The following is a 27548-nucleotide window of genomic DNA, read 5'->3' as shown; positions in this document are numbered from 1 at the left end:
TATGTTTGCCATTTTCATATCTAAATCCTATATGGGAATTTTTAATAGAGCATTACAGTTTAATTATAATGCTCTCCCCACCATAAACATCTTGCATTCCCTTTGTTCTGCTCTTATTCTATTATCTGGGCTAATCAGAATGTATGGCAAATATATTAAAAATTAGTTCAACAAATATCTATTAAATGCTCACTATTTGTGAAGACCCTGTACTTAACACTGGGATTATAAAGAATTTACATTTTAATGGTGGAGGTTGGGTGAGGAGAAAGATTGTCTCTGCTCAAGGGATAGGAAGAGAGGAAAGGATTTCTTCAGACTTCCCCAGGCTCCAAAAGCAGTTCATATTAAACTTTCAAAAACTAGGCACAAGGATGAGAGTGAAGGAATGACATGGAAACTTCTTTGTCAGGTGATCATCTACATAGTCACTATTTCTCAAGCCTTGGTCTTTTCTAAAGATCAAGGTTTGCCATGGGGACTTCCTTGTTCTCAAGGCCTCTGCCTTCTTCCCTAAATGTTTAGGAGGCAGAACAAATCCAAACTATCAAGTTATGAAAAAAAATGCTCCAAAGAACTAGAAAACAAAAAGATAATTTAAAGCAATTTTGAGGTTCTGCCTTATATCTGATAATGTTTAAAGTTAGATGGGCTGTGGGAAAACAGGAATATTATTGTATTATTGGAAGAGCTGTAAATTACTCCAGACATTCTGGAAAGCAATCTGAAACTATGCCCCAAGTTATCGTATATGCCCTTTGACCCAGCAATACCACTACAATCTAAACTCCAAAGAGGTCTAAGAAAGCTGGCAGATAGACAAAAATATTTAGAGTAGCATTGACATGTCAAAAAAACTGGAAACAAATTACATACCCTTTAACTGAGAAATGACAACATAAATTATGGTTTGTGCATGTGAAAGATTATTGAACAATATGGAATGACAAATATTGTTTCAGAGAAACCTAGGTAAACCTTGTATTAGAATGAAGTGAAAAGAACTAGGAAAATATTTTACACAATCATAACAAAATTGCAAAGGAAAATGACCTTGAAAGACTTCAAGATCACAGAATTTTAGAGTCAGAAGGGACCTTGGTAAAACCTTGGAAGGTTAAACCCAGAAAAGTGCTTTATAATTCCCATAGAACAGATAAAGAAACTGAATCACAAGAGTTAAGTGACTTGTTCTAAGTCAAATCACTCCTCAGAGTCTGAACTATAAGGTAGATGGAGACTTTGTTCACTCTGCTCCTTCCATTATACCAAAAAGTTGAAAAGCACAATGGGCCTGAAATCAGGAAGACCTAAATTCAGCTTTGACTGGAGTGACCCTAGACAAATGACTTAACCACTTTGCCAGTATATTGATTAAAAAGGTTTAAGACATATAGTTGGTCATTTATTAATGTACTGGTCTTTTTAACAAAAAGAATGGCATTTGGCTAATTATCTTACACCAAAGACTCCTAAAGGTATGGTTTCAGTTTATAAACCTTTCAAAGATTAGACAATCAAATTAGACTGGTTAATACAATGGGAGGTGTGGTTACATTAAAATGAAGTTTTACTAGGGTTTACTAGACTTAGGTCACTCTAAATCTGGTCAAAGAGACATCAAATTCATACCAACTGCCTTGATAATAGGGAGAATCAACCTTTCCACTTATCACCTAAATCAAATACAGTAAATAATAACCTACCCATTAGCCAAAATTTAGAATTTTTTACAATCTGATTACAATTTGGCCTGGGTAAATAAATCTCTGAAAGAATTACCCACACTGGGTGGTTTCTGGATGATAGGAAAAGGGAAAAAAACCTTGGTCTTAATACAATAATTATAAAATGAGAAATGTTCATCTCTCACGAGTTTCCCCTTGATGTTTTCACCAGCCCTGCTTGTGGCTTTTTCTTCTTTCCTTAATTCCATTATTTCTACTGAAACACACATCTTAGCTGCTTCTCCAAAGAACTTAACCTATGAACTTCTTGTAGTCACCTGTGAACTTTATGTGGTGTATATTTATATTTTGTGAGAGAAGGTGAAAGATAGGTCTTGACCTAGAAAACTCCAAATAGGGTCAAGTAGAGTTGGACATGACTCAATAATAAACAACAAAAAATGTGCTGGCAAATACTGAATAACTGACTCTACAAAAACTATGCCCACAAAACTTTTAAAATTTAATTTACATAAACTTGTCAGCTCTGTCTAGTTGGTTCAAGTTGGCTCCAGCACAATATTTATATGAATGCATGTTTTTTCCCCTGTTTTATAAATCCCTGCTCTTTGAAGACAAGAACTGTCTTTTGTCTTAGTATTTCTCCAGTCTAGCACAGTGTCTGGAATAGAGCTGGTGCATAATAAATGCTTATGACTGATTGAAAAAAAAATCACTTGTTGGGAAGTGAGATCATTATCTTCAAGATGTTTCTAAGAAAGATTAGATTTGTGATGGGTAGAAGTTACAACAAAGCAGATCTAGGTTTGATATAAAGAAAAAAACCTGACTAGTTACCCAAAAGAGGAAAGGACTACCCTCAAGAAGCAGAAGGTTCCCTCTCACTTGTTATCAGCAAGGGGAGGCTGGAAGACCATTTTTTTTTTTTTAGTTTTTGCAAGGCAATGGGGTTAAGTGGCTTGCCCAAGGCCACACAGATAGGTAATTATTAAGTGTCTGAGACCGGATTTGAACCCAGGTACTACCGACTCCAGGACCGGTGCTTTATCCACTACACTACCTAGCCACTCCTGGATGACCATTTCTAAGTAATTTTATAGAAGCAATTTCCAACCAGGTACAGTTTAGACTAAAGACCTTCTAAAGTCCCTTTCCAGTGGCAAGGTTTTTTTATTCTTCCTAAAATGAAAACATGCTACCCATCTATAACAAATTCCATTGACTCCCTAGTACCTGTAGGATTAAACATAAAATCAGCTAAAATTCCACCCACTTTGGGGACTGCTAGAGGACCAGAATTCAAATCTGTGCAAGACACCTAAAAATTACCTAGCTGTGACCTTGGAATCCATTGATTTGCAAAAAAAAATTCCATCTTCTTTAAAGCTTTTCTCAATTCCATTTAATGTTAATGTCCTCCCACTAGGTTCAAGGTGATTTATCTCCTTGATTAGAATTTGTAAGGAAGGTAGTTTTTGCCTTTCTCTGATTCTACAGCATTAAGTAGAGCCCTGATTTACTAAATACTTTTTACTCATTCAGAAGATATTGTTAAACTGAGATAGTAGAAATGACTCCAAACAGGATATACCAATATCCTGGGAAAGAGTCTATAAAATCCTTCCAATCACCATTCTTTTCTCTCTAGTAGTTTGGGACTAGTGTAGAAATAGTCTAGGTGAAGGGGACATAGGATTTATGGCCGATGAGTAAAACAAACCTTCATCCAAAAGTTTGAACTTGTAGGCTATGAAAACTTTAGCTTTAATCCTAACCTGAAACTTTCACTTCTATCTAATTTTCATAGTTTTTCAGACTGTGCTTCTCCTACTAAGAGCTGGTAGATACATCCAGAGAAGGAAATGAGAATGCCTCATTTAGAGGCAAGACAGTTTCTTTCCCCAGCCCAGAATACATTGCTTTCTCTAATACCAAAAATGCTAATGCTGTGTTGTGAGATCAATACTGGAAGAATCTGCAGACAGAGTCCACTTAAGAATGGCTTCCAAAAGAACTGTAATTCAAACACTGAAAGGAACAAAAATGAAGGAGCTCATTTCCCTCTTAACAGTCTGTCAGGGACTTTCCTGTCTGGTGGTCAGAGTTAAAGTCCAGAAATTCAACTACAGCAAAAGTACTTACTGTACCTGTTCTGAGTTTCTGAATTTTTCTGATTGTATGAAGTTGTTGCCTTCCCTCTCCAAATAATTCTCCATGCTTATTTTACAGAAATCTATCTCTTTAAAGTACTCTACTGGTGTAGAATTAGAAGCTTTTAGAAGTTGGGTCTCTTCCCAGCTCAACTAAGCCATTAAAAACTTAATGATTTTAGATTGAAAAATGTCCAAGGTCATCTTCAGTGGCCAGTGGTGTACAGGAGGTAACAAAGTACCTGAATAAGAAGTTAGGTTGGGGCAGCTAGGTGGCGCAGTGGATAAAGCACCAACCCTGGAGTCAGGAGTACCTGAGTTCAAATGCAGCCTCAGACACTTAATAATTACCTAGCTGTGTGGTCTGGAGCAAGTCACTTAACCCCGTTGCCTAGCAAAAAAAAAAAAAGTTGGGTTGCTAGTGATAGTAAATGCCTTGACTGGGCAAAATTTTATCAGCTGAGAGATCTATAGGACAACCCAAACCAGTAAAAGAAAAGCAATTGAACCAGTGGCTATAAAACTAGCTCAAGAAGTAGGAAAAGCAATCAATGGTGGAAAAAAACCCCCAAAGTTTGACTTTGACCCTTAAAGTGCTAAAAAAAGGAGTGGGAATAAATAAGCCAAAGTATTTCTCCTGAGTCAGAAGTGTCATTTGTTAAGGGCAAGTGAGGGAGAAGGGTGCTGTGGAAAAGAGAGAATCCTCTGGAATGAAAGGCATCAGAATTGCACCCAAGATTTATGACAGATACAACACCACAATCATAAACTTCTCTTCTTTTTCTTAACGTTTCTAGAATGTCTCTGTTCTTTCAAGGTTTTGGATAAACAGATCACAAAAACATGAGAAAAGTGCTTCTAACCTCTAATAAAATTTTACCTATTTATTTGGGGGTGATTGGCATATAATACCATGCTTTTATCTGAGATATGTTTTGAATAACTGAAAGATTAGAACAAAGGTCCTCATTTTATCAAAATCCTATGAGCAAAGTGAAAATCTAGGGAGATACCCAGGCCAAAGTTAAACCTTTGGATAAGAGGAAGGTGAAGGTGAGCAATTTACCCTCTTAAATGTTGGGATATTCGATCCTGAAAATAAGATTCATTTTAGGGTTTCCAAGTTTAATCCACATCTCATAAAGGAGGGTACTATCCTATTCATCCACTAAGCAATAGAACTGCATTAGTGGCAATGTGGTATAGAATATCTGGATTTAAAAAGAACAGGGTTCAAATTTTAGCTCTAATGCTTACTAGATACTTACATACTAAATCAACATGATAACCTAAATCACCCTCAGTTTCCACATCTATAAAAATGGTCATGATGACAACACCCATGCTTTTCAACATTTAAGTAGTATACTAATTAATTATTAGTAGTAAGTATTAATGGTGCTAGAGAAAAGTTTTTTTCCCTTTCCCAATCTAGTATGAGAATTGTGGGAATTGAGTTAACCATAATGATTCCTTCTTGTGACTCAATTCTGAGTTCCCCTTCTATTCAATTATTGAACTACTTCAATTTCTGTCTTGTGAGAAAACTATTCAGTTATGGGAACTGTGTGAAAACGTTTATTGCGTAGTTTGAACCTAACCCTATATAACTGGGAAACTGGACCACCTCTGCCTAATGTTTAGAGACCTTTAACTATGGGACTCAGGGTTATGTTGATCAGAAAATCAGTCACATATGAAAATTTCCCTAAGGAGTTTTTTCACAATTACACATCTCAGGCAACACGTGTGTGTGTGTGTGTGTGTGTGTGTGTGTGTGTGTGTGTGTGTCTCTTATTTGAAAACTGGCCCTTTACTGCTCAGTGATTGTTTCCATGTTCCTTTGACTGAATACAAATAGGCATTTGCTGTTTGCTTTTCCCCTTCCAGATTAAAAAGTCCCTAACCTTTTCCTGATTACCTTGTATTTTGTTATTTTCTTACTCATCTCATTCTGGACTGATGTTCTTTTGACTGAGGAGTCCATTAACTTATTTGATATGCCTATTTTGATAATGTCATATGGCTTGGATTTTTTTCAGTTATTAATTATCAGCCACATAGTAACAAGTGATATTTATATATCAATTCTAATTTGCAAATTTGTAAGTCTGCAAATGAGGTTTCTGTAAGGAAATTAGCATTTTTTCAAAAATCATAATCAAAGTTCCAACCCTTTGTTTTCTTTGCAAAATGGTTCAGGGTCATTCAGGTAGTCTACAAGCATTTTTATTAAGCTCCTAGGCTCTTGAGAATAAAGAAAATCCTGCACCTAAGGAGTTTACAGTCTGATGTGGAAGACTATCTGCAAAAAACTATGTACTACCATGATATTAGCAGGATAAATTAGAGATGAACACGAGTAGAATTGAGGGTAACCAGGAAAGGATTCTTACAATATGAGACTTAGCCCAGAGAAACTAGAAGGTGGAGATGAATGGGGAGAGAAGTTCAGGCATGGAGGGCAACCAGTGAAAATGTCCAGGAGCCAAGAGATGAAAACTCTTGTGCAAAGAATAACAATGACCAAGGCCTCCAGATGGTGCAGTGGTTAGATAGACCATCAGTCCTAGAGTCAAGAGAATTTGAGTTCAAATCTAGCCTCAGACATTTGATACTTAGTAAATGTGTAAACTTGACAAGTCAACCCCACTGCCAAACAAAAACAAAACAGAAAAAAATATAGCAAGGAAGCCAAAGGCGCTAATAAGTATATGAAGAGAGGACCATGTATAGAAGGATCAATTGGAGGATTTTATATCTAAGTCATGGCAATGGGGGAAGTTACTGAAATTTAAATGCATAGGTCTACAATTAAATGATTGAGAAAATAGGGTTTTATTCCTTTTTTTTGAGTATTTGCCTATGCGTACAATAAGACATTTCAAAAAATTAGATCCTGATAGCCCAGTGAATAAGTACATAAAAAATTCCATTTTATTAATGAGGAAAGAAGCTATTACTCTCCTTATTTTACAGATGAGGAAAGCAGGATAACCCTAAATTATAGAGAAAGAAACTCTGGGCAATATCCAACATGAAACTATCCTAGCATAATGATCTAAAGCTTCTGGAAATGAAGGCTTAGAAAGGTTAAGTCATTATCCCAAATCATTACATGTCTAAGTGGCAAAGCCATGATTAGAGAAATCATACTGCTGAGGGACTTGGAAGACACAGCATGTTATAGCAATGAAAGGCACTGGATTTGGAGCCAGAGAACTTGAATCTAATCCTGGCTCTTTTCACTTATTCCCTTTTTACCTTGGACAAGTCACTTAAAACTCACTGGGCTTCAATTTACCCATCTGTATAATGAAAGTGACAAACTCAAACCTGGCAAAACTCATCGAGTCCAGACAGACTAAGATCAAAAAATGTACTTGCTAAGTGTTTACCAAGTTAAATAAAAATAGAAGACAACATAGATAATGTTAATGTATAGTTTTCTAAGTCAATGTCAGCATGGGCTTGATACAAAGGTTGATCTTTCCCAGGACTATAATCTAGTATCCTATGATTCTCTGAAATAGGTCTTTTTTCCTTTATGGAAGCAGGGGTAGGTGTAAGGATCTCTTTGCAACTGAGTGTAACCAATGGGTATTTTTTTTTATTTATAATGCACTAATCAAAAATATTGAGGTTTAGAAAAGAAATTGATGCTACTGAAATACAGTTTTCAAAATACTGGGCTAAAAAGAATTCAGGGGCAGCTAGGTGGCACAGTGGATAAAGCAAAGGCCCTGGAGGCAGGAGGACTTGAGTTCAAATCCAACTTCAGACACTTAATAATTGTCTAGTTGTGGTTTGATAAACCCAGAGTCCAGCTATTGGGATAAAAACTCTCTTTGATAAAAACTGCTGGGAAAAATGGAACTTAGTATGGAAAAAACTTAGATTACACCAATACCTCACACCCTATACCAAGATAAGATCCAAATGGATACAGGATTTAGACATAAAAAACAATATTATAAGGAAGAGATAGAGAATATTATTAAAAACAAACTAGAAAATTTCAATTACATTAAATTAAAAAGCTTTTGCACAGATAAAACCACTGTAACCAAGATCAAAAGAAATATAGTGAACTGGGAAACAATCTTTACAACTAATGTTTATGACAAAGGACTCATTTCTAAAATATACAGAGAACTGAGTCATATTTAAAAAGCCATTCCCCAATTGACAAATGGTCAAAGGATATGCAAAGGCAATTTACAGATGAGGAGATCAAAGCAATCCATAGTCATACGAAAAATTGCACTAAATCATTACTTATTAGAGAAATGCAAATTAAAGCCTCTCTGAGGTACCACCTCTCAGACTGGCCAACATGACCAGAAAGGAAAATGATCATTGCTGGAAGGGTTGTGGGAAATCTGGGACAGTATTACATTGTTGGTGGATCTGTGAACGCATCTCATCCTTTCTGAAATTTGGAACTTGCCCAAAGGGCAACAAAAATATGCATACCCATTGATCCAGCAATACTATTACTGGGTCTATACCCTGAAGAGATGATGAAAAAGGGTAAAAACATCACTTGTACAAAAATATCCATAGTAGCCTTGTTTGTAGTGGCAAAGAATTGGAAATTAAGTAAATGTCCTTCAATTGGGGAATGGCTTAGCAAACTGTTCCATGTATGTCATGGAACACTATTGTTCTATTAGAAACCAGGAGGGATGGGAATTCAGGGAAGTCTGGAGGGATTTACATGATGCTGAGCGAGATGAGCAGAACTAGAAAGTTGTTCAACCTTGAAGGACTTGCTCATTCCATCAGTGCAACAGTCAGGAGCAATTTGGGGCTGTTTGGCAATGGAGAATACCAAGGACTATTACCTTAAATTTAGGGGGGAAAAACTGATACCTGATTGTCTGATCCTGCTATCTCTTATACTTTATGTTTCTTCCTTAAGGACATGATTTCTCTCATCACACTCAATTTGGAACAATGTATACCATGGAAACAAGGTAGACTGACAAATTGCCTTCTGTGGGGGGTGGGGGAGGGAAGTTAAGATTAGGGGAAAAATTCTACAACTCAAAATAAATAAAATCTTAAAAAAAAAAACACAATTGCCTGTGTGACCTTGGGCAAGTTACTTCCCCACTGCCTAAAAGTTTTTAAAAAGAAAAAGGAATTCATGGACCCTTGGCTTTGCAGTATGCCCAAGCCCTCTTCTATATACATTGTAGGAATAAAGTTTAGACCAGAGATTTCATTGTTATACAGAACTGCTAAAAGTTTCTTCTTTCTCCACAATTTATAATCTTAAAGTTGCCCAGAAAATTGAGAAATTAAATAACTTTCCCAGTAAGATGGCCAGAGTAGTAAAATGAGATTTGAACCCAGAATTTTCATTGTATGCTATTAATTGGTTCTATATATTTTGCTCTAAGTGCTGGAAATGTAAATTCTAATTCCTATGCTTCCATCCAACTGCAATTATTTAACAAACATTTATTATACTAGATCCTGTGTTGAAGCTGGGGATACAGATACAAGTACAAATAATCTGTCATGTCAATCATAGAAACCTGGGAACTCACTTCCAAAATACTCCCTAGCCTTGGGTTTCTCCTCCGTTTGGAGGGGGTGTTGAGTCCCTCCTAGAACCAACTAGCCATTTAATTTCCCACATATACATTCCTCCATACAACATCATTCTTGCCTCAGGCACCACCCCCACACTGACTCTTCAGCTTCTTTTTTATTGTCTTTTTATGGTCTTTTTATTGTTTTGTTGTTTTCCCCATTAGATTGTGAGGTTAATCTCCTTGCCCTAGAGGGCAGGGACTATCTTTTGGCCTTTTTTTTTTTGGATCCCCAATAGTATCTGGTACACAGTAGGAGCTTAACAAATGTTTGCTGATCGACTACCTGGCTGCATTCCAGGTGGATTAAGTGGAATTATACTGAGATTGCAAAGGAGAAACAGAGCAACCCTTTGCAGATCTATGAATGTGCAAGTTTGGGTTGGTCTTCAAGTGGTGAGACTCTTCCTGGATGGTATTGAAGGAAAGAAACTGGAAAAAAGAGAATTTCTTTCTGTATTGGCAGCATAGTTTTATTTTTGTTTTAAATGGGAGAGCTATTTTAGTGGTGATGAAGGGATTAATTTCTTTATCTTATTTTCCAACCCAGTACCTACAACACCCTGCTAATTTTTATAATGTTGGGCTCAGGAATGTGGTCCACTGAAATCACTAAGGTAAGCAAGATATCACAAAAATTTTTTCCAGGGAATAGGTAATGGTCCAGGATAGCATCTGGACTTCTCCAGCCCAAGAAAAACTAAGCCAAACCAAATCACCTGACAAAAGCAGGGCCAATTATTGTATCTGTGGGCAAGCTCTTACAAGAAAAACTACTGGAATTGAGAAAATTCACATTTGTCATAAATGTTGCTATACCTTAAGTTATATGCCAATGCCCAAACTGTACTTAGGGAATTACTCACACCTGGGCCTGTTCACACTAGAATACTTGTGTAGCCATTAGGGTAGACAACTCAACCTACACTATTCTTGAAAGCCTAATTTTCTTAAATGGTTGGAGATTTCAGGGGACCTTGGTCATCTTTCTGGTCTGGGATATACATACATCCATCCCCTAGAAGGACAGATGTCCTGGGAGACTGATCTCCTTTGGGGCAAGGGATTTTCATTTTAGTCTTGGGTCACCCCAGTGCCCTGGGGGTGGCACCTAGTTAGCACTTAGTGCTAGTTTCACTAAATGGAATGTCTAAAAGCTGAATGATGCTTGACCTTTGGTACAGAGGCTACCTTCCTCTTTTGTCTCTTATCAAGGTTGCTGAATTCAGTCCATAGAGAAAAGAAAATAAAAATCATCCATCTAGCACTTCAGTTTTCCCTAACTGGAAAATAAGGACTTTGAACTACATGATCTCTAAGGTCTCTTCCAGGTCTAACATTTTAGGACTTGACAGTTTATAAACATTTTCATATCCAATATCTCATCAGGATCAGTTGTGATCTTCACAACAATTCTGTATTACCACTGCCATTCTGTAAGCAAATATAGGACAGTGAGAATGAGAATTCAACTCTTTGAACTCCCAGTCTATGGCAAATCATTACCTGCTCCGTACTACCTGGTGAATTTGGGTCTCAGTTTCCATATCTGATAACATCCAACATTGATGTATGATTGAAGAGATTTCCACCATATCAGGCTACTTTTAGTGGCTGTGGCCCAGTGGCTGTGTGTCTGTGATGATGGGGTCATAATGTTCATGTTACCAAGTACAAAGTGATATTTCAACTCTGCCAAGCTGATATGAACAGGAAAGATCCTACTAGGCTATTTCAGGGTCATGAAAGTTGCCTTGGAGGCAAAAACTGGTGGATTGGGGTAGGGGCCTTGACCTTTTACTGCAGGGCAGGAAACTCACCCTGCTGCCTTTGCCCGGCTATCTCTAGGTTGAATTATGTAATCAGCCTACATCTTATGGTGTAGAGTGAAGTCAAGGAAGAGGACAGATTCCTTGTGGCAGGTTAAGTTAGCCTGCTCCTAAAGGAAAAAGAGAAAAGTAGAAGGTAGTTTAGAGTAGTTTAGAGTAGTTTAGAGGTCCCTCCCTGTTGCTCTGGTCTCTTGCTGTTTGTGTGTGTGTGTGTGTGTGTGTGTGTGTGTGTGTGTGTGTGTGTGTGTGTGTGTGTGTTCCACCACTTTCCTTACCTTCAATCTTTTACAGAGAAATAGCTCTGAAGGGCTAAGAATCCAAAATTCATCCAGACTATTGCTTGGTCCAGGTGTAATTTTCAGATGCCAGAGGTAGATGGGAAAGAGATAATTGCATCTCAAGAAGTATTTATTGAGCACCCACTTGGTGCATGCCATCTTTAGAAGGTAATTGGAAAGCACTTGTTCACACAGAAATTCTGAACCAAAGAACTGGTGCCAAAAACCACCCACTGATTGGCAGCCAGAGCAGCCTCAGGGGACAAAGTGCTGAGTCCTTGAAAATACCGCGTTGTCCATTAAAGATTCACATCTTGACTCTGTTCTTTCTGCCAGGTTATAGAATTAGAATCTAAGAGAGTGGAGGGCTAGGGAAGAGAAGACGGCATCCAAAGTGTTACTCAGAAGGGGCTCTAAGGTTATCTATTAATACTCAGAGACTCAAGTTCAACCCAGGTAAGGAAAACTAGAAATTCTAAGATCCTTCCCAATTCAAAAATTCAATTATTTTCTTTTGGTTGAATTCACTCAAGTCAGTTACTAAATAAATATTTGTTAAATAAGTTCATATAATGTGAAGGCCTTGTTCCAGACACTGTGAAGGAAAAGGAAGCGCAACATGGTAAACCAGATACTAAGAGCTACTGAAAGTCAGGGAAAAAAAATTGTGGCCTGGATGAAGAGAAAGAAGGTTCCATAGAGTAGGTGAAATTTAAGCTGGGCTTGTTTCTGTGGGATGGCATGCATTCTAATAAGTCCTGGAATCAAGATGTCAACATTCTGTAAACCAATTTGGTATAATGCTTTTTAAAAATTGACCAAAATATCCATACACTTTGACTTAGAAATCTACTGCTGGGGGTGGGGGGGGGAGTACAAAGACAGAAAGAATGGCATGGTGTATTAAGACTCATTATGTGTGTTGGGCAGAAAAATAAAAGACAGTCCTTGTCTTCAAGGAACTTAATATTTTAACGAAGAGAATTAAAGGGAGCTAGAAGACAAGTGATGGGGGAAGGGATTGGTGGAAAATCCTTAGTCAGAAGCATAGCCTAGAGGGGAATGAAGAATGGAGGAGTCAGAGACATTCCACCCCTCCCAAAAAAGTGAAGTCCTAAAAGAAATTGAGAATAAAGGATGTGCATAAGTATAGGAAGATTTATATGAATTGCAATAGAGTGAAGTAAGCAGAACCTTAATCCACAAACTAAATAGTGAGAACAATAAAACCAAACAGACAGCTTGGCCTTAGAGAGGATAGAAAATGCACTTAACCTGTCCATTGTGGGAAGAGTGACTATGAATGATATCCAGTGTTGGCTAGTTTTGCTGAACTGCTTTGTTTCTCCTTTTAAAAAATATTGGTTAAGATACTTTTGTGATGGACTTATCATAAAGAATGTGATCCATCTGTGACAGACCTGGTGGTGTTGAAATGAATTTGATATAACATAAGGCATTAATTAGAATTAAATTTTTAGAAAAGGAAATTTGATCTTAGTGTTAAAAGGACAGAGAAGATTGAAGGGACAGGAGATGGGAGGTGAAATCACTGATGTCTTTGGCTTTTAACACCTACTTACTAGCCACTAATCTTAAATGAAAATGAAAAAAAAAAGATTGGCATAATCCTGTGAAAGGAGTGTGGGGCTTGAACTTAAGAGGAACTTTGGGTTCAAATTTCGCCAGCAAATTGCTGGCAGTCTCTTAGCCTGTTTCCTCATCTTAAGCTGAGGATAGTGAATTCTAGGGTGGCAACCTCCCAAAGTTGCTGTAAAGATAATATTTTTAATTCACTTCATCACATTCATAATTAATTGACTCTATAAAAAAAAAGCTGTTTTTTTAAGCACACAAAAAGGACTTTAAAAAAAGCAGTGAAGTTAAAAAATGGTGTAGACACTCTTTGAGAGGGACAACATAAGGATAAAAATAGTATCTCTAGGCAGATGATTCACATATAGCTCTGCATACACATTTATGTTTGTGTAGGAATGACATTGGTAATATATACATATGTCCAGAGCTAGGTTCTTCTCCAGACTCCATTCCCAGAACAATTGCATACTGGACATTTAGAACAGGATGTCCTGGAGGCATCCTTAGCATCATCCCAATTCACAACTTTTGCCCTCACCCCACAAGTACAATAAGTTGCCAAATCTTGACATTTCTACCTAGACAACATCCCTTACAGGTAATATCTTTTCTTCACTCATACAACATCCATCTTAGTTAAGTTCCTCATCACTCCTCAACTGGATGATTACAACAGCTCCTAATTGGTCTTCCTGTCTCAAGTCTCTCACCACTCAAGTGCATTCTACACCCAACTGCCAAAATAATTTACCTTAAGCACCCATCTGACCATGTGACTCTCCTACTCAATCAACTCCAAAGACTTCCAATTATGTCCAAGAGAAAATAGAAATTCCTCAGTTTAGCATTTAAAAACCTTAAAACTATCTTTCCAGCCTCAAGATATCACACTTCTTTGCCTTCTGATTTCTCACACTTCATTTCCTATTTCTGGGATCTTGGGACTCCCTAGCCCTCAGGTTTGGAATACACTTGCTTCATAGAGTTTCTTCCTTAAGAGTCAACTCTAGTATTTATAGAGTGAACTTTGTCCTGAGCTGATCAACAAGGAGAACTCTCACCAACCCCACTCTCACCCCATTCCCAAACTATCCTATATTTAACTACTTTGTATAGATTTGTATTTATTCATTTATATTTATGCTGTATATGCTTAAATGTGTGATTTTTGTCTTCCCCATTAGAATATAAGTTCTGGCTCCCAGAAAGAGATAGAAGACATCTTTCCCCCTCTTTTTCAGAAGTGGTAAACAGCTTTCACAATTGTGGAACACTGCATATACTGATTTTTTTTTGATGTGTTAATTGTTTTTTGCTAAATTTTTTTCCTCTTCTTTTTAAAAAAAATTCCTTAATATAAATGATGATTGTAGGGGAGGCAGCAGAGAAATCTAGACAATATAAAAAATGAAAGTTGTCAATAAAATCTATTTTGTAAAAAAAGAGTATAAGCTCTTTGCAACATATGAAAGTGTAGTTTGTACTAGGATCTACTAGCACAGAGTAGGTGGTTAATACATATTAGTTGATTGAGAAAACAGTTATTTTGAATGTTCTTCTATTTGGAGGAGATAGATAAAAATGTTTACTAGGGAACTGAAGGTAAATGGAGATATGTCAAAAAACTCAAAATTGTACCCCCCCTCCAAAATCACTATATTCCAGTTCCCAAGTCTGTATGAAGTATATCCCCAGGATACTGGAAAAATGCATTATTGTGAGGTGCCATACACAAGACTAAACAAAAAACAAAACAAAAAATTTCTTATGCTTTGCATGCAGAGGATGGGGGAAGGGAGAAAGAGAGGAATCTTAAATGAATGAATAAAAAAAATTTAAGAAAAAGATTCTAGTAAGATACATACATTCTTCTGATTACAGACTCTTTGATGATCCTGGGGAAATTGTAGAAAACACTTATAAAAGAATAATGGAAAACACTTAGGAAAATTGTAAATATGAGCCAAAATAAGCCCAAAGTTTTTCATGAAGTAGCTAGGCCAGCCTAAACTCATTTCCTTTTCTGGACAAAGATTATTAAGCTGAAGTCAGAGGAATGACACATATTTCATCAAAACACTTGATAAAAATATCCTCACAGTATCAGTATCTCTGTGGACATCATGGAGATGTGAGGCTGAATGACTACAGTAAGGCAGACCAGATAGATCAAAGTCAATCTGGAAAATGGTCTCCACTGGAAATTCACAGGGATCTTTACTTGTCCCTAATTCTAGTCAACATTTTTATAAGTAACTTGGCCTAGAAAAATTCTTTTCAAATACACAGGAGCACAAAAAGCTAGGAGAGAATATAGATGACAGTGACAGGCTTGGGGTCCAAAAAGATCGTGACAGTCTAAAACAATGAGATAAATCTATTTAATAAAGTAAAATTTAAGAGAAAGAGTTGTCCCTAGGGCCGCTGGGGGTGAAAATGGATGGAGCACCATCCTTGAAGTCAGAAGGATGGGAATTCAAATTTGACCTCAGAAAATTTCTAGTTGAGTGACCCTGGGGGCAAGTCAATCTCAACTGCATTCAAAAGAAAAGTCTAGCACAGTAGGTGGAAGCTAAGGGCTGAACAAGTCCATATGAATGTTTATATCTAAATGAAATGTAAGATCAATTAATTCTAATGTGATACATAAGTCAAAAAGCCAAAGATGCCTCAGGCTTTATTCATTGAAGCAGGGATGGGCTTTTATCAGTGTTCAATTTGGTGTTCTATTTTAGGAAGCATAATAACCTACCAGAGCAAGTCTTGAGAAAGATAGGTTGGCAAGAGGAACTGGAAACCATGTTATAATAGAAATGAACAGACTGTGTAGACTTATTTTGTTGGACCCTAGAGAATAGAACTAGGAGAAATGAATGAGTGGAAATTGTGGAGAGGCAGGTTTTCATAGTGGGGGGGAGGGGTTTCAGGGGAGGGGAAGGAATCCTAAAGATCAGAGTTGTTGTATAAAAGTGAAATTGCTTGCCTAGGAAATTACTGATTCCCCTTACTGAGTCTTCAAGCAGAGGCTGGATGGATGCACCTGTCAGGAATGTTTTAGAGGGGTTTTCTGTTTAAGCAACAGAGTTGGACTAAATAAATTGCAAATTTCCTTCCAAATCTTACATTACATGATGCTGTAAGGCAGTAGTTTTATGGTACTGTCTGGTCAATTATTACAGAACTCTGGAAACCTAATCAAGTATATTTAAAGCTGTAGAAAATAACATTTCTAGAATCAAGAGGGTTCATTCACTTGGGAAATGGCTCTTTACCCATTAGTCAAGGGGGGATGGGATGGTTATCCTTCCACTAAAAAAAATTAACCTTTCCATATTTTATTTTCATAGATATGAAGTTAGGAACTTTTCCATCTGAATAGTTTTTAAAAGACAGGATCTATTGTTTTAAAATTAGTAAGGCAAGTCCACTAAGAATTCTGTTCATAGTTATCATGCTAATGTGGCTAATCTATCCTATAGATAGCCCAATGTGAACTGGCTAGAAAAATATCCTAGTATAAATGGTGAAACCATTCTCCCTGGGACTGATGTCATCTCTAATGCTGGGAATATTTAAAGCTAAATTGGGCCAAGCTCTAGAGAACAGACTGATGGAAAAATCTGTGACTGAAAGAAAGGATAAGGAATAAATGTGATCAATAAAGCTTTTCCAGTTTAGACTCTCCAGTTCTATAAATAATACATGATTAATAATTGAAGGATTATTTTTATTCCTCAAAAAAATCCACAAAGCCCCATTTAAATAGCTGTAGCATGCTGAATATGCTATGGATATGGAACTATATGCAATATTCTCCCCATTCCCTACAGCAGTTCATATACCAGTTCCAGATTGCTAAGCAGTTGAGAATCTTCTCCACAAACACTAGGTGAATAGGGTTACTGATTCCTAAGAGAAAGAGCTGAATTTCATTTTACTCTGTACAATCAGATGGCCAGTTCCAAGTCTGAATTTCAGCCTTCTTGTCTTTCCCCTACCCCAAATTCAGGATCAGCTTTCCCAGGTAAAATCAGAAATTCTATAAACAATTATTTACAATCACAAAGAGAATTATTTCTTAGGAAAAAGTAGGGGTGGAGTCAAGATGGCAGTTAGGACAGGAAAAAGTTAAAAGCCTAGATTTATGATTTTACTGGACTAAAACTACCATTTCAGGCCAGGCCAACATCTCCTCTGAAACTTATGGGCTTAGTTAAATTTACTAGAGCACTGACAAGTCAAGTGACTTGCCAAAGGTCATAACTCCCTGCCTCCAAGACAATTTCAAGTATTATTCCTAAGCATTTAAATAGATAGGATTTTAAAACACAAATTGGCTTGACATTTCAAATGGAGGAACTAAGGCATTATCCCTTTCCTCCAGGACTCCCTTCAGTTAAGTAAAGGGAACTCCTTCCAGCCTAGATAAATTAATCCAAGGAAAGAATGAGTGTTAGCCTGCTAATCACTTCAGATAGGCAGGTAAAGAGGAGAATGAACTCAATTTAAGAACTTCAGTGGTGGAGAAGCCCATAACAAGCACAGAAACCACATCCCAGTAAAACCATTTTAGGAGATGGGTTTAACCAGGTTAATGGTAACCTTCAGATCTCAAATCTATCAGGATTTATAATTAGTGCTATGTATACCCCAAATAGGTAAAATCTTCCACTGGGAGAATGAGCAGATGAGAACAATTTGTTCCAGTGGTCATGAAAGCATCTGGAATAGGTGCTATAGAGACATGTAAGAGCTTGATCAAGCATGAACGATGCCAGGGTTCACTGTATCCTGGGTTATCACCAGTCTTCTTGACTTTTGTCCTGACACTGAACTTCTATTTCTTAGAAAAAGTAAGGCTGATGATTTTGTAGAACTGTGCCTCACTTAAATCCAATTCACTAACAAGTTAAGACATCACTGTGATAGCACTGTTCTTCAAAAACAAAGGTTTCACAACAAATCATTTCCCTAAGAAAGGTCTTTTTGTATTTTCTTTGCAACATATCACTCATTCTTTCCAAAGGACTTTTTTTTTAATTTTTCAAGGCAATGGGGTTTAGTACCTTGCCCAAGGCCACACAGCTAGGTAATTATTAAGTGTCTCAGACCAAATTTGAACCCAGGTACTCCTGACTCCAAGGCCAGTGCTTTATCCACTACACCACCTAGCCGCCCCCAAAGGACTTTTCAAAGGACTTTAGAAAAGACTTTAGAACGTCTACATCTTTCACCAGAATGTGTCCTCCAAAACCTTAGATTCAACAAGACCAAAACAACTTCCCCTTCTGGATTTCTGTCAATGGTACTATTATTTACCCAGTTAGCTTTTTTCTGAACATTGGTGCTCACTTTGACATTGTCCTATTCTTCCCGCCTATATCCAATCTTTTGCCAAGTCCTGATGAGTCTACATTCATATCTCTCATTATCTATACTCCTCTTTATTCCCATAGATACAAACCCAGACCCTCATCATCACTTAAGAATACAATTGCCACCTAACAAGTCTCCCCCTACCTCTCTTTAAGATATCCTTCACACCACTGTCAAATCAATTTTTCCTATTTTATGGAGACAGTCCTTGTGTGATGCTGACAAGATATGTAACATCTTTAGACTTCTGTTTCCTCAACTGTAAAATGAGGAGACTGGACAGGATGGTCTTTGAAAGTCCTTCCAACTCTAGTTCTGGGATCCTATGTTCTTGTTGCTCTTCTACTCAAAACTCTTCAGTGCTTACTATGTAGATTTCAACATTCAAAGTCACCCCCAAAACTGCTACCCTCTCATCTCCAGTGTTGTTGAAGCATATTCAATTTTTTGTAACACTATATGGGGTTTTCTTGGCAAAGATCTGCTGGAGGGACCTTGTTATTTCATTCTCTAACTCATTTTAGAGATGAAGAAATTGAGGCAAACTAGGTGAAGTGATTTGCCCAGTCATAGGGCTAGTTAAGTAACTGAGACATTTTGAAGTCTGAAAGAGGCTCCACACCCAATCCATTCTGTTTTATTATGCTAATCTTATTCTCCAGACTTAAGCTAAAACTCACTGAATCACATAATTTGAGAGTCAGAAAAAAAATCTTAGTCACCATCTAGTCTAAGCCTATGCACAAAAGAAATCCCTATTTGAATAATGATAATGCCCCCAGGAAACTTCATCACCAGAAAACTCCTCAGCCTACCAGATTACATCCATCAGCTTTGGTTACTCATTACTCCTCAGTACCCTAATTTCCCTTTGTTTCTCTGACTGGAGGGGCTAGTGGGGGATTTTTAGATGGTAGCTCCCAGGTTAGGCAACTTTTTATTTCCCACCAGCTGCATTCCTGGGATAGGACTCCACAAATACTAATCACCAACTCTCCTGTAATTCTCCAGATTCCATTAATTAAACTCTAAGTTCCTGGAGGGCAGCAACTCCCTTTTTCTATATTTTAGCCCAGAGTCTAACACAGTGAGGCTTTTTAGTCTTTGAAAAATTTCAAGGAGAGGAACTCCACCTTTCAGCTAAGCAGCTTATTCCACTAAATTCCAGATAAATTTAAATCTGCATCACTATCACTTTGAAAAAAAAAAGAACAAGCCCTTCTCCACAAGTAAGCCCTTTAAATACTTGACCAAACCTAGTAGTTCTCCAGGACTTCCACTATTTTTATCTTACTATCTTTTAAAGCAAAAGTCACTTCCTTTTAGTCATGTTCTTTTAGCCCAAAAATTCTCAATAGAGTTGGTGGACATGTCCATTTTTAAGGCAGGTTCTGGGCCCTTAGAATCAAGAAAACCTTGAGTAACTAATATTGCCTCATCTACTTAACTGTGGAACTGTGGAGAAGTCACAACTTCTCAGCCTCAGTTGGACTCCAAGGTCTCTTAAGGGCCATTCCAGTTTCTAAGTCTATGATTATATCCTATCATTTTAATTTATGGTATTTATTATTGTTTTTGTGTTTACCTTAATCTTTTTATCTAGTACTGACACAATGCTCAGTTCATAGTCTGTGCTTAATACCTTTTTTTTAAATTGCAATGTTAAGATTCATTCCTCCTCCACTTTCTATAGATATTATAATTGCTTCCCACTCCTAAATTTTCTCTGAAATGAAGAAATCTTTGTAGTCTAAGGTTATTTGTTTTTCCCTGACCTCCTAAGGAATAGAAACTAAATCTCTTCCTAGTCCTCTCTACCAAAGGTTTCAAAGAGAAGTCTTAGTAAGTAAGGACTAGGGACAAATTTTCATTCCAGCTAATGAACTTTGCCATCATCTGGACATCTTAAGGACCAAAATCCAGAGGCCTACATTAGAATCCTCAATTTAACACTACTGGTTTTACATTGGGCAAGTAGTTTAACCTTCTTTGATCTCAGTTTCCTAATCCAACTTTAGATCTATGATCCTCTTTTATACTAAAATTTTATTATTTATTAAATATTTTATTTTTGAGTTTTACAATTTTTCTCCAATTTTACTTCCCTCTCCCCACACCTCCACAGAAATCAATTTGTCAGCCTTTACATTCATACTAAATTTTTAGATGGCAAAAACATAAGAATTTTTTTTAAAAAAAAATATCAATTCTTGGAAATCAAGTAAATGTCCTTCAATTGGAGAATGGCTTAGCAGACTGTGGTATATCTCATGGAACACTATTGTTCTATTAGAAACCAGGAGGGACGGGAATTCAGGTAAGCCTGGAGGGATTTGCATGAACTGATGCTGAGCAAGATGAGCAGAACCAGAAAAACACTGTACACCCTAACAGCAACATGGGGGATATGATCAACCTTGATGGACTTGCTCATTCTATCAGTGCAACAATCAGGGACAATTTGGGGCTGTCTTCGATGGAGAATACCATCTATATCCAGAGAAAGAACTATGGAGTCTGAACAAAGACCAAGGATTATTACCATCAATTTAGAAAAAAAAAACTGCTATCTCTTATACTTTATGTTTCTTCCTTAAGGATATGATTTCTCTCTCCTCACCCTCAATTTGGAACACTGTATAGCATGGAAACAATGTAAAGACTGACAAATTGCCTTCTGTGGGGGGTGGTGGGAGGGTAGTAAGAATAGGGGAAAAATTGTAAAACTCAAAATTAAAACCTTTAAAAAATAGCAATTCTAGCTTAAAAAGGAGCTCCCAAGTTTAAAATGCAAACAACTACAAACAAAAATATATGCATGATAAATTGCAGATAATCTCAGAAAAAAATGGTACCAATATTAAAGAGGGCTAGAAAAGTCATCTCACAGAAGGTGGGTTGCTAGCTGAGACTTGAAGGAAGCCAAGGTTAGGATGTTAGATGAGTGCAGAGAGAAATCCACCTTGCCATGCCCATCCCAACTAATCTACAGTTAATGTTTTTAAAAATGCTTGAAGCTATCTCCCTCTCCATAGTTTATGATATATATATATATCCCCAATAGTGAATCACACAAGCATAGTCACAGACACAGTGCTTTCTTTCCATCAGTTATACCCTCCTGCTTAAAAACTTGATAAGGAAAATGAGATTTAGGACATTACAAAATCAAAGAATGTTAGAAAAGGACCTTATATCTTCAAGGACCTGTCAAAATATAATAATTACTCGTAAGTTTTTACAACTATTCCTGGGCAAAGGTAGAGTTTGGCTATTGTGAAGAATGGAATGTGTCCTTAATTAGACTTTGAGAAAAATTTGTCCTGCCCTCCTTAGTCCAGAAATGAATTATGTACTCATTTAGACTAGGAAAAGGAGTTCTTACCTGTGCTCTAGACACATAAAACTCATTAAAAATGTTACTTCCCTCAGGCAAAATAGCATTGTAGAAGGATGGTTTTCCATTATACACAAAAACAACAACATGGGGTGATGATCAACTATGTTCATTTTAGCAGCACAATAATCAAGACAATTTTAAAAGACTTATGATGGAAAATACTATCCATATCCAGAAGAAATTGTAGTGTTTAAAAATGAAGACTGAAACTTATTATCTTCTATTTTTTTTAAAAGTTGTCTTATGAATTGTCACTTTTTTTTTCTCTCTAATGTTTTCTTCTGTTTGGATCTGATTTTTCTCTTTTCTCTTACAATCAGTATGATCAGTAAGGATCTATTGTTTAGATGGTTATAAATGCAGACTCATAGCAGATTGCCTTCCACGGGGGACACACACACACACACACACACACACACACACACACACACACACAACATAAAACTCAAAATCTTGAAAAAAAAAGATTGTTAAAAATTACTATTGTATGTAGCTGGACAAACAAAAATATAAAATTTTTAAAAAAGGATGATTCTCTCTGATATCAAATAATAGAACAGTCTCCAGGCAAGTTTATGGTTGTCTACTCTTGTTACTGTATAAATTTTCTGATCTCCCTTAGCTTGGGGTAGTCATTACTCGCGTGACCTCCACCTAAAGGTGGCAAATCAAGAGAATAAAACTTCATATCTAACCTATATTCCCTGTGTTTTTTTAACACCCTATTTTTTTAGATGTTTTTAAAGGTTCAAACTCTCCCATTAATCTATCTGATGAAGCCTATGAACCTTTCAGAAGGTTCTGAAATCTTCTTAGAATGGTTTTTTTTTTACTTAATTGTAGATTTTTTTTCCTATCCAACTGTACAGAGGACCTAAAATGAATCCAGACTCCAAAGGTGGGAGTTTCAAGTTTGGAACCCAACCTTTCATTTCAGTCTCCAGATAAGAAATCAGAGGCTAAGAAATATCAAGGTGAAGTATATTGTTGTTCAAGGGAACAGTCCAGACACCCTAACTTAGCAAACTGCAGCCTAGGTCAAAAGAATCTCAGTGTTTTGAGTTTCCAAAACCTAACAGAAGGAAGGAGGATTTTCCTTACTCCAAACAGCTTGAAACTCTCAAAGCTACACTAGATTTTGCTTAGAAGTGACCTGGTTTCTACAGTTTACTCCCAGGTTCATGCTAATTTCATGATGGAGAGAACAGTCAAAAGATTTTCTGAATCTCTGGAACATAAATTTCCCTCCTAAGATCATGGCTGGTCTTAAAAGAAATGAGAATGTGAAAACTCTAATTAAAGCCCAATTTAGAGTTTGCTGGCCAGTTCTTGGGCAGCTGGACCAATGCCCTTCAGGCATGCTGGAAATCTTCCTGCAATAATAGTTTAGGTAAAATATTTCATCTCAATCAGCAGCTCAGTGGTCATATTACTTACAAGGTCATTCTCTCAGAAAAAAAGTTCTTCGTTTTTTTGTGTCCAGCACATAGAATTAAAATTTAGTAATAATGGCTTCTGACACAAACTAATAAGCAGCTGCATTCAGGATCTGAAAGTTAAGGCAACAAGCATTTTTTAAGGGTTTACTATTTGCTAAATTTGGTTAAGTACTGGCAGGAGTAGAAAAGAAAGGCAAGGGGCAGCTAAGTGGCCCAGTGGATAGAGCACTGGCCCTGGAGTCAGGACTTGAGTTCAAATTCAACCTCAGAAACTTATTAAGTACCTTGTTGTGTAACCTTGGGCAAGTCACTTAACCCCATAGCCTTGCAAAAACCAAAAAGAAAGCCAAGAAGAGTCTGCCCTCAAGAAGCTCCTTCCCAGCTCTCTTCTGATTAAGGACAGGACATGCAAACAAAATATATTCAAGATAAATTGGAGGTCTGGGGTCTAAGGTACCAAGATTAAAGAGGATTGGAAATGGCATCCTGCAGAGTTAGCAGAGACTTGAAAGAAGTTGGGGAGACCAGAAGGTAAAGTTGAGGAAAGTGATCCACAGCCTATGAAAATGTTCAATCAGGAGAGGAATGGCTAATTCAAAAAACAGCAATGAAACCAGTAAGATTTTTTTAAATTAATAAACTTTACACCTCTTTGTGTAATTCTTACACTCATTTTTTTAAGTAAATTTCATCGATGTCGTTTTTTCTTCAGCTACATTTCTCAATACATTTCTCCCCTGTCCCCCTCCCAGAGAGCAATCTTTGTAACAAAGAATAAAAGGGGACTAAATAAATGATCAAAATTCAAACTAGGGGAAAAGTCTGACACTATATACAATGATTCCTATCTATAAACTTATAAAGATCTCTATCTAAGGCTAAGCTTGGGCATAAAATAAACCTTTGCAGCATTCAGTTCTGATACCACTGTTTTGTGAAAAATATTTAAAGACCTACTTTATTTTATAAATACTAAGAAATAATTTTTTTCTCCTAAAATCTTTCTAAAATGAGGGTGGGAGAGTAAAGTCAATGTAGGTGAAACATGGAGAACAATAATGCCTTTCATTTAGCAAAAGGATTAATAGACAAGTCTTTACTTTTATCTTCTACAGAAGGTTTAAGATAAGGACCTAGGAAGTGCCCCCTTAGGCAATCAGGAGGAGCTCCACAAGCCCATTCAATTCACAAAAATACCTCTTATTCAATTAAATTATAGATAAAGCTATCTAGGAGAAACCCCATAGATTTCCAGAGTAAGGATTCCAGGAGGAATTCTGTTAGTTACTTTTTATTTCTGAACATTTTCTAAAAATGCTACTTGAAATTGTCTTGGGGCAGTTCATCTGATCCAACCACTCAAAGACTACAACATGGTAGTAGTTGATTTGACTCTTTAAGTCACAATTTTATACTCAAAACCTGTGTTTGAGAAAACTGAGGCAAAGGGAAGTTAAATGACTTGCCAAAAAATTACAGTGCTGGAATCCAGTTTTTTAGGGGTTTTTTGTTTTTAATTTTTGAGATTGTGCCTCCCTATCTCATCTGGTCTGAGAGAGCACACTGACCACTCATAGGCCAATCAATCCCATCATCAATTTGAACAAGAGATGGGATATGCTTATTTTCAGATTTGGGTTCTTTAAAGTTCTGAGTCTCTCTCCTCAAGGTTTAATGGTACCAGACAGTCTTGTCACCCCATCAGTGTAGAACTGTCAAATTCAATGATCTACACCAGCTTCTGCCTCCCCAGTAACTTGCACCATCACTTCCAGCCCTTGTTAGCATCTTTACACATTTGTTCATGATCTATTATTTTTTTCTCTCTGCTTATATATAGTCCACTGAATTTATTTTCTCTACTCTATATCCTTTAACACTTAGCTCTACAGTCTCCATTAGCTAAGATCATATAAAATCCTCAAATACTTTTTTCCCCTTGGGATTAATGTATCCATTTCCAATTAGATTATAATGTGCTTGTCTATATTCTCTAGTTGTTTAATATATAATAAAATTTACATAGAATTTTAAGGTTTGCAAAGTAAAAAAAGTACAACTCAGAGGAAAGTGATATTATTGTCCTTCATAGTCCCCACAGATGAGGAAATGGGAGACACAGTAACATCTAAGTTGTCCAGGACCAAGTGAATGTCTGAGTCCGAATTTGAACTCTGAAATTCCAGACTGCAAGTTCCATCTAGCTGCCAAGTTTTCTTTTCTCAATTACCATAGGTCGTGGAGGCTCTATAACAGACAATGAAAGATCTGAAAAACTGCAAAATTTAAATTTGAACAAATCTTAAACATTTACTAAACAGATACAAAGAGTTTGCAATCCATTGGAGGAGACAACATGCAAACAAAATATATGCAAAGCAAGCTATATGGAGAATATAAAATAACAGAGGGAAGGCACTGGAAGTAAGAGGTTTTAAGAAAGATTTCCAATTCAAAAAATGGGATTTTAGTTGAAGCTTAAAACTAACCAGGTAAATTGGTAGTAGGAATAGAGGGAGAACATTCAAGACATTAGAGACAGAGAAAATGCCTACAGTGGAATGATAGACTGTCTAGTTTGTGTAGCAGCCAGCACAAAAAGAATTTGTTAATCACTTATTACTTGCAAAGAATTGTGCCAGAAATTGAGGTAAGCATAAAGACCTGTTCTCAAGAATCACCATTCTCATAGGCAGATGCAAAACATGTCAAATCATCCCTCCTACTTTTATTACAAATACTTAATAATCAAATGATCTTGATTTATTCATCTCACCCTTCAGAGTCAAAATATTTCCCAGGTAAATATAATTTTGTTCATCCCTATAACATTTGATAAAATATTACTGTGTGGCCTTGAAAGCCCTTTTACAACCCTCTAACCTATAGGTAGATTTCACATTATTTCCCCTAGGGTATTCAACATTTGGATCAAGTTTGTTCCCTTTTCTTGTTCTCTTTGTCTTTGCATAAGCTGTCCTTTAGATCTGGAATATTGATTCCTCAAACACCCCCATTCCCTCTTCTGTAATGTATAGGTTTCTATAAGACCCCAGATCAAGGACTTCAATAAAATTCCTTTCCAAACATTCCTAGCTTTCTAAGCTCTAACTTACCAAATTACTGTTAACTTTGCATATATTTTGAATCTATTTTCCTATGTTAAATATACTTTATTCTAAGGCACAATTTTACAATCATAATTTAATAGTGTAATCACCTTGAGGGTTGGGACTGCTTTTGTTTTTTACCCCAAAGTCTAAAACAGTGCCCCAAAGGGTTCTTAATAGTTATCAAATTCAAATAATGAGGATTTGGTAGGTGAGGTTAGGTCCCATTTCTCTGCCAACTCTTTAATTGAAATATAATTTCCTCTTTTTTCCTTTTGGTTTGTCCTTTCCTCCTCAGTTATAAGATCTGTAGTGCTATTACTCAATTCTGTATGAAAAATATTATTTGTAACAATGTAGCATGAAAAGAAATCTCTTTGCCCAGGCTAAAATACGCCTATAATGAATATGGCTACTGAGGAGCAGCTTCAGTGTATAGCTTCAGACCAGCCAATTTGTTTTAGGATTATAGATTAAACATTTAAAGGGAACAGCCCTCTATTTTTACAAATTAAGAAAATTTGAATCCAAGAGGGGATTAAATTGCCAAAGGTCAGAATTTGAATCTAAACTCCCAGGCACCAAATTCTGTACTCTTTCCATTGGACAAGAATGCCTCCAGAGAAGCAGTCTTGCAGCTACAGTCATCTTAAATAAGCAAGCAATCATCACTTTAGCTCATAATTGGGCAGAATAGCATCTGGCTCTTGAAAATAATTTGCTCAATATGTCTTTAAATAATACACTTTAAAATGTTTTTTCACTACAGAATACTAGAGTTGTTATTTTTGTAACTGGAATGACATTTTCAGGTGCCTTGGTGCATCCAAGATTAGTTCATGGACCAATCATTATTCAAATAGCTGAGAGAGGGACAGTAGTCATCACAACTGAGCATCTCCACTTCCACAGATTCTTAAATAAAAGACAAATACTTTATAGACATTGGGTACTTAAGATGGATTAAAAACAATTCTGACACACAGAAATAAAATTGTGTATGTTGGGGTGCTAGAAGTAGGGAAAGAGTTAGGGGAGTAGGCATGTATGTGTATGAGCCTCAAACAGAAAGGAAA

General features: G+C 36.7%; 1 protein-coding gene across 5 annotated transcripts in view; it reads right to left on the bottom strand.

Moving 5' to 3' along the window:
• Positions 1–27548, bottom strand: part of SLC7A8 (solute carrier family 7 member 8) — a 162391-nt gene that overhangs the window by 42074 nt on the left and 92769 nt on the right. The window lies entirely within an intron of this gene.

This window comes from Macrotis lagotis, chromosome 4 (assembly GCF_037893015.1).
Source record: "Macrotis lagotis isolate mMagLag1 chromosome 4, bilby.v1.9.chrom.fasta, whole genome shotgun sequence".
Lineage (NCBI taxonomy): Eukaryota > Metazoa > Chordata > Mammalia > Peramelemorphia > Peramelidae > Macrotis > Macrotis lagotis.
Note: the sequence above shows the minus strand (reverse complement) of the source record. Positions and strands in the feature narration are given on the sequence as shown.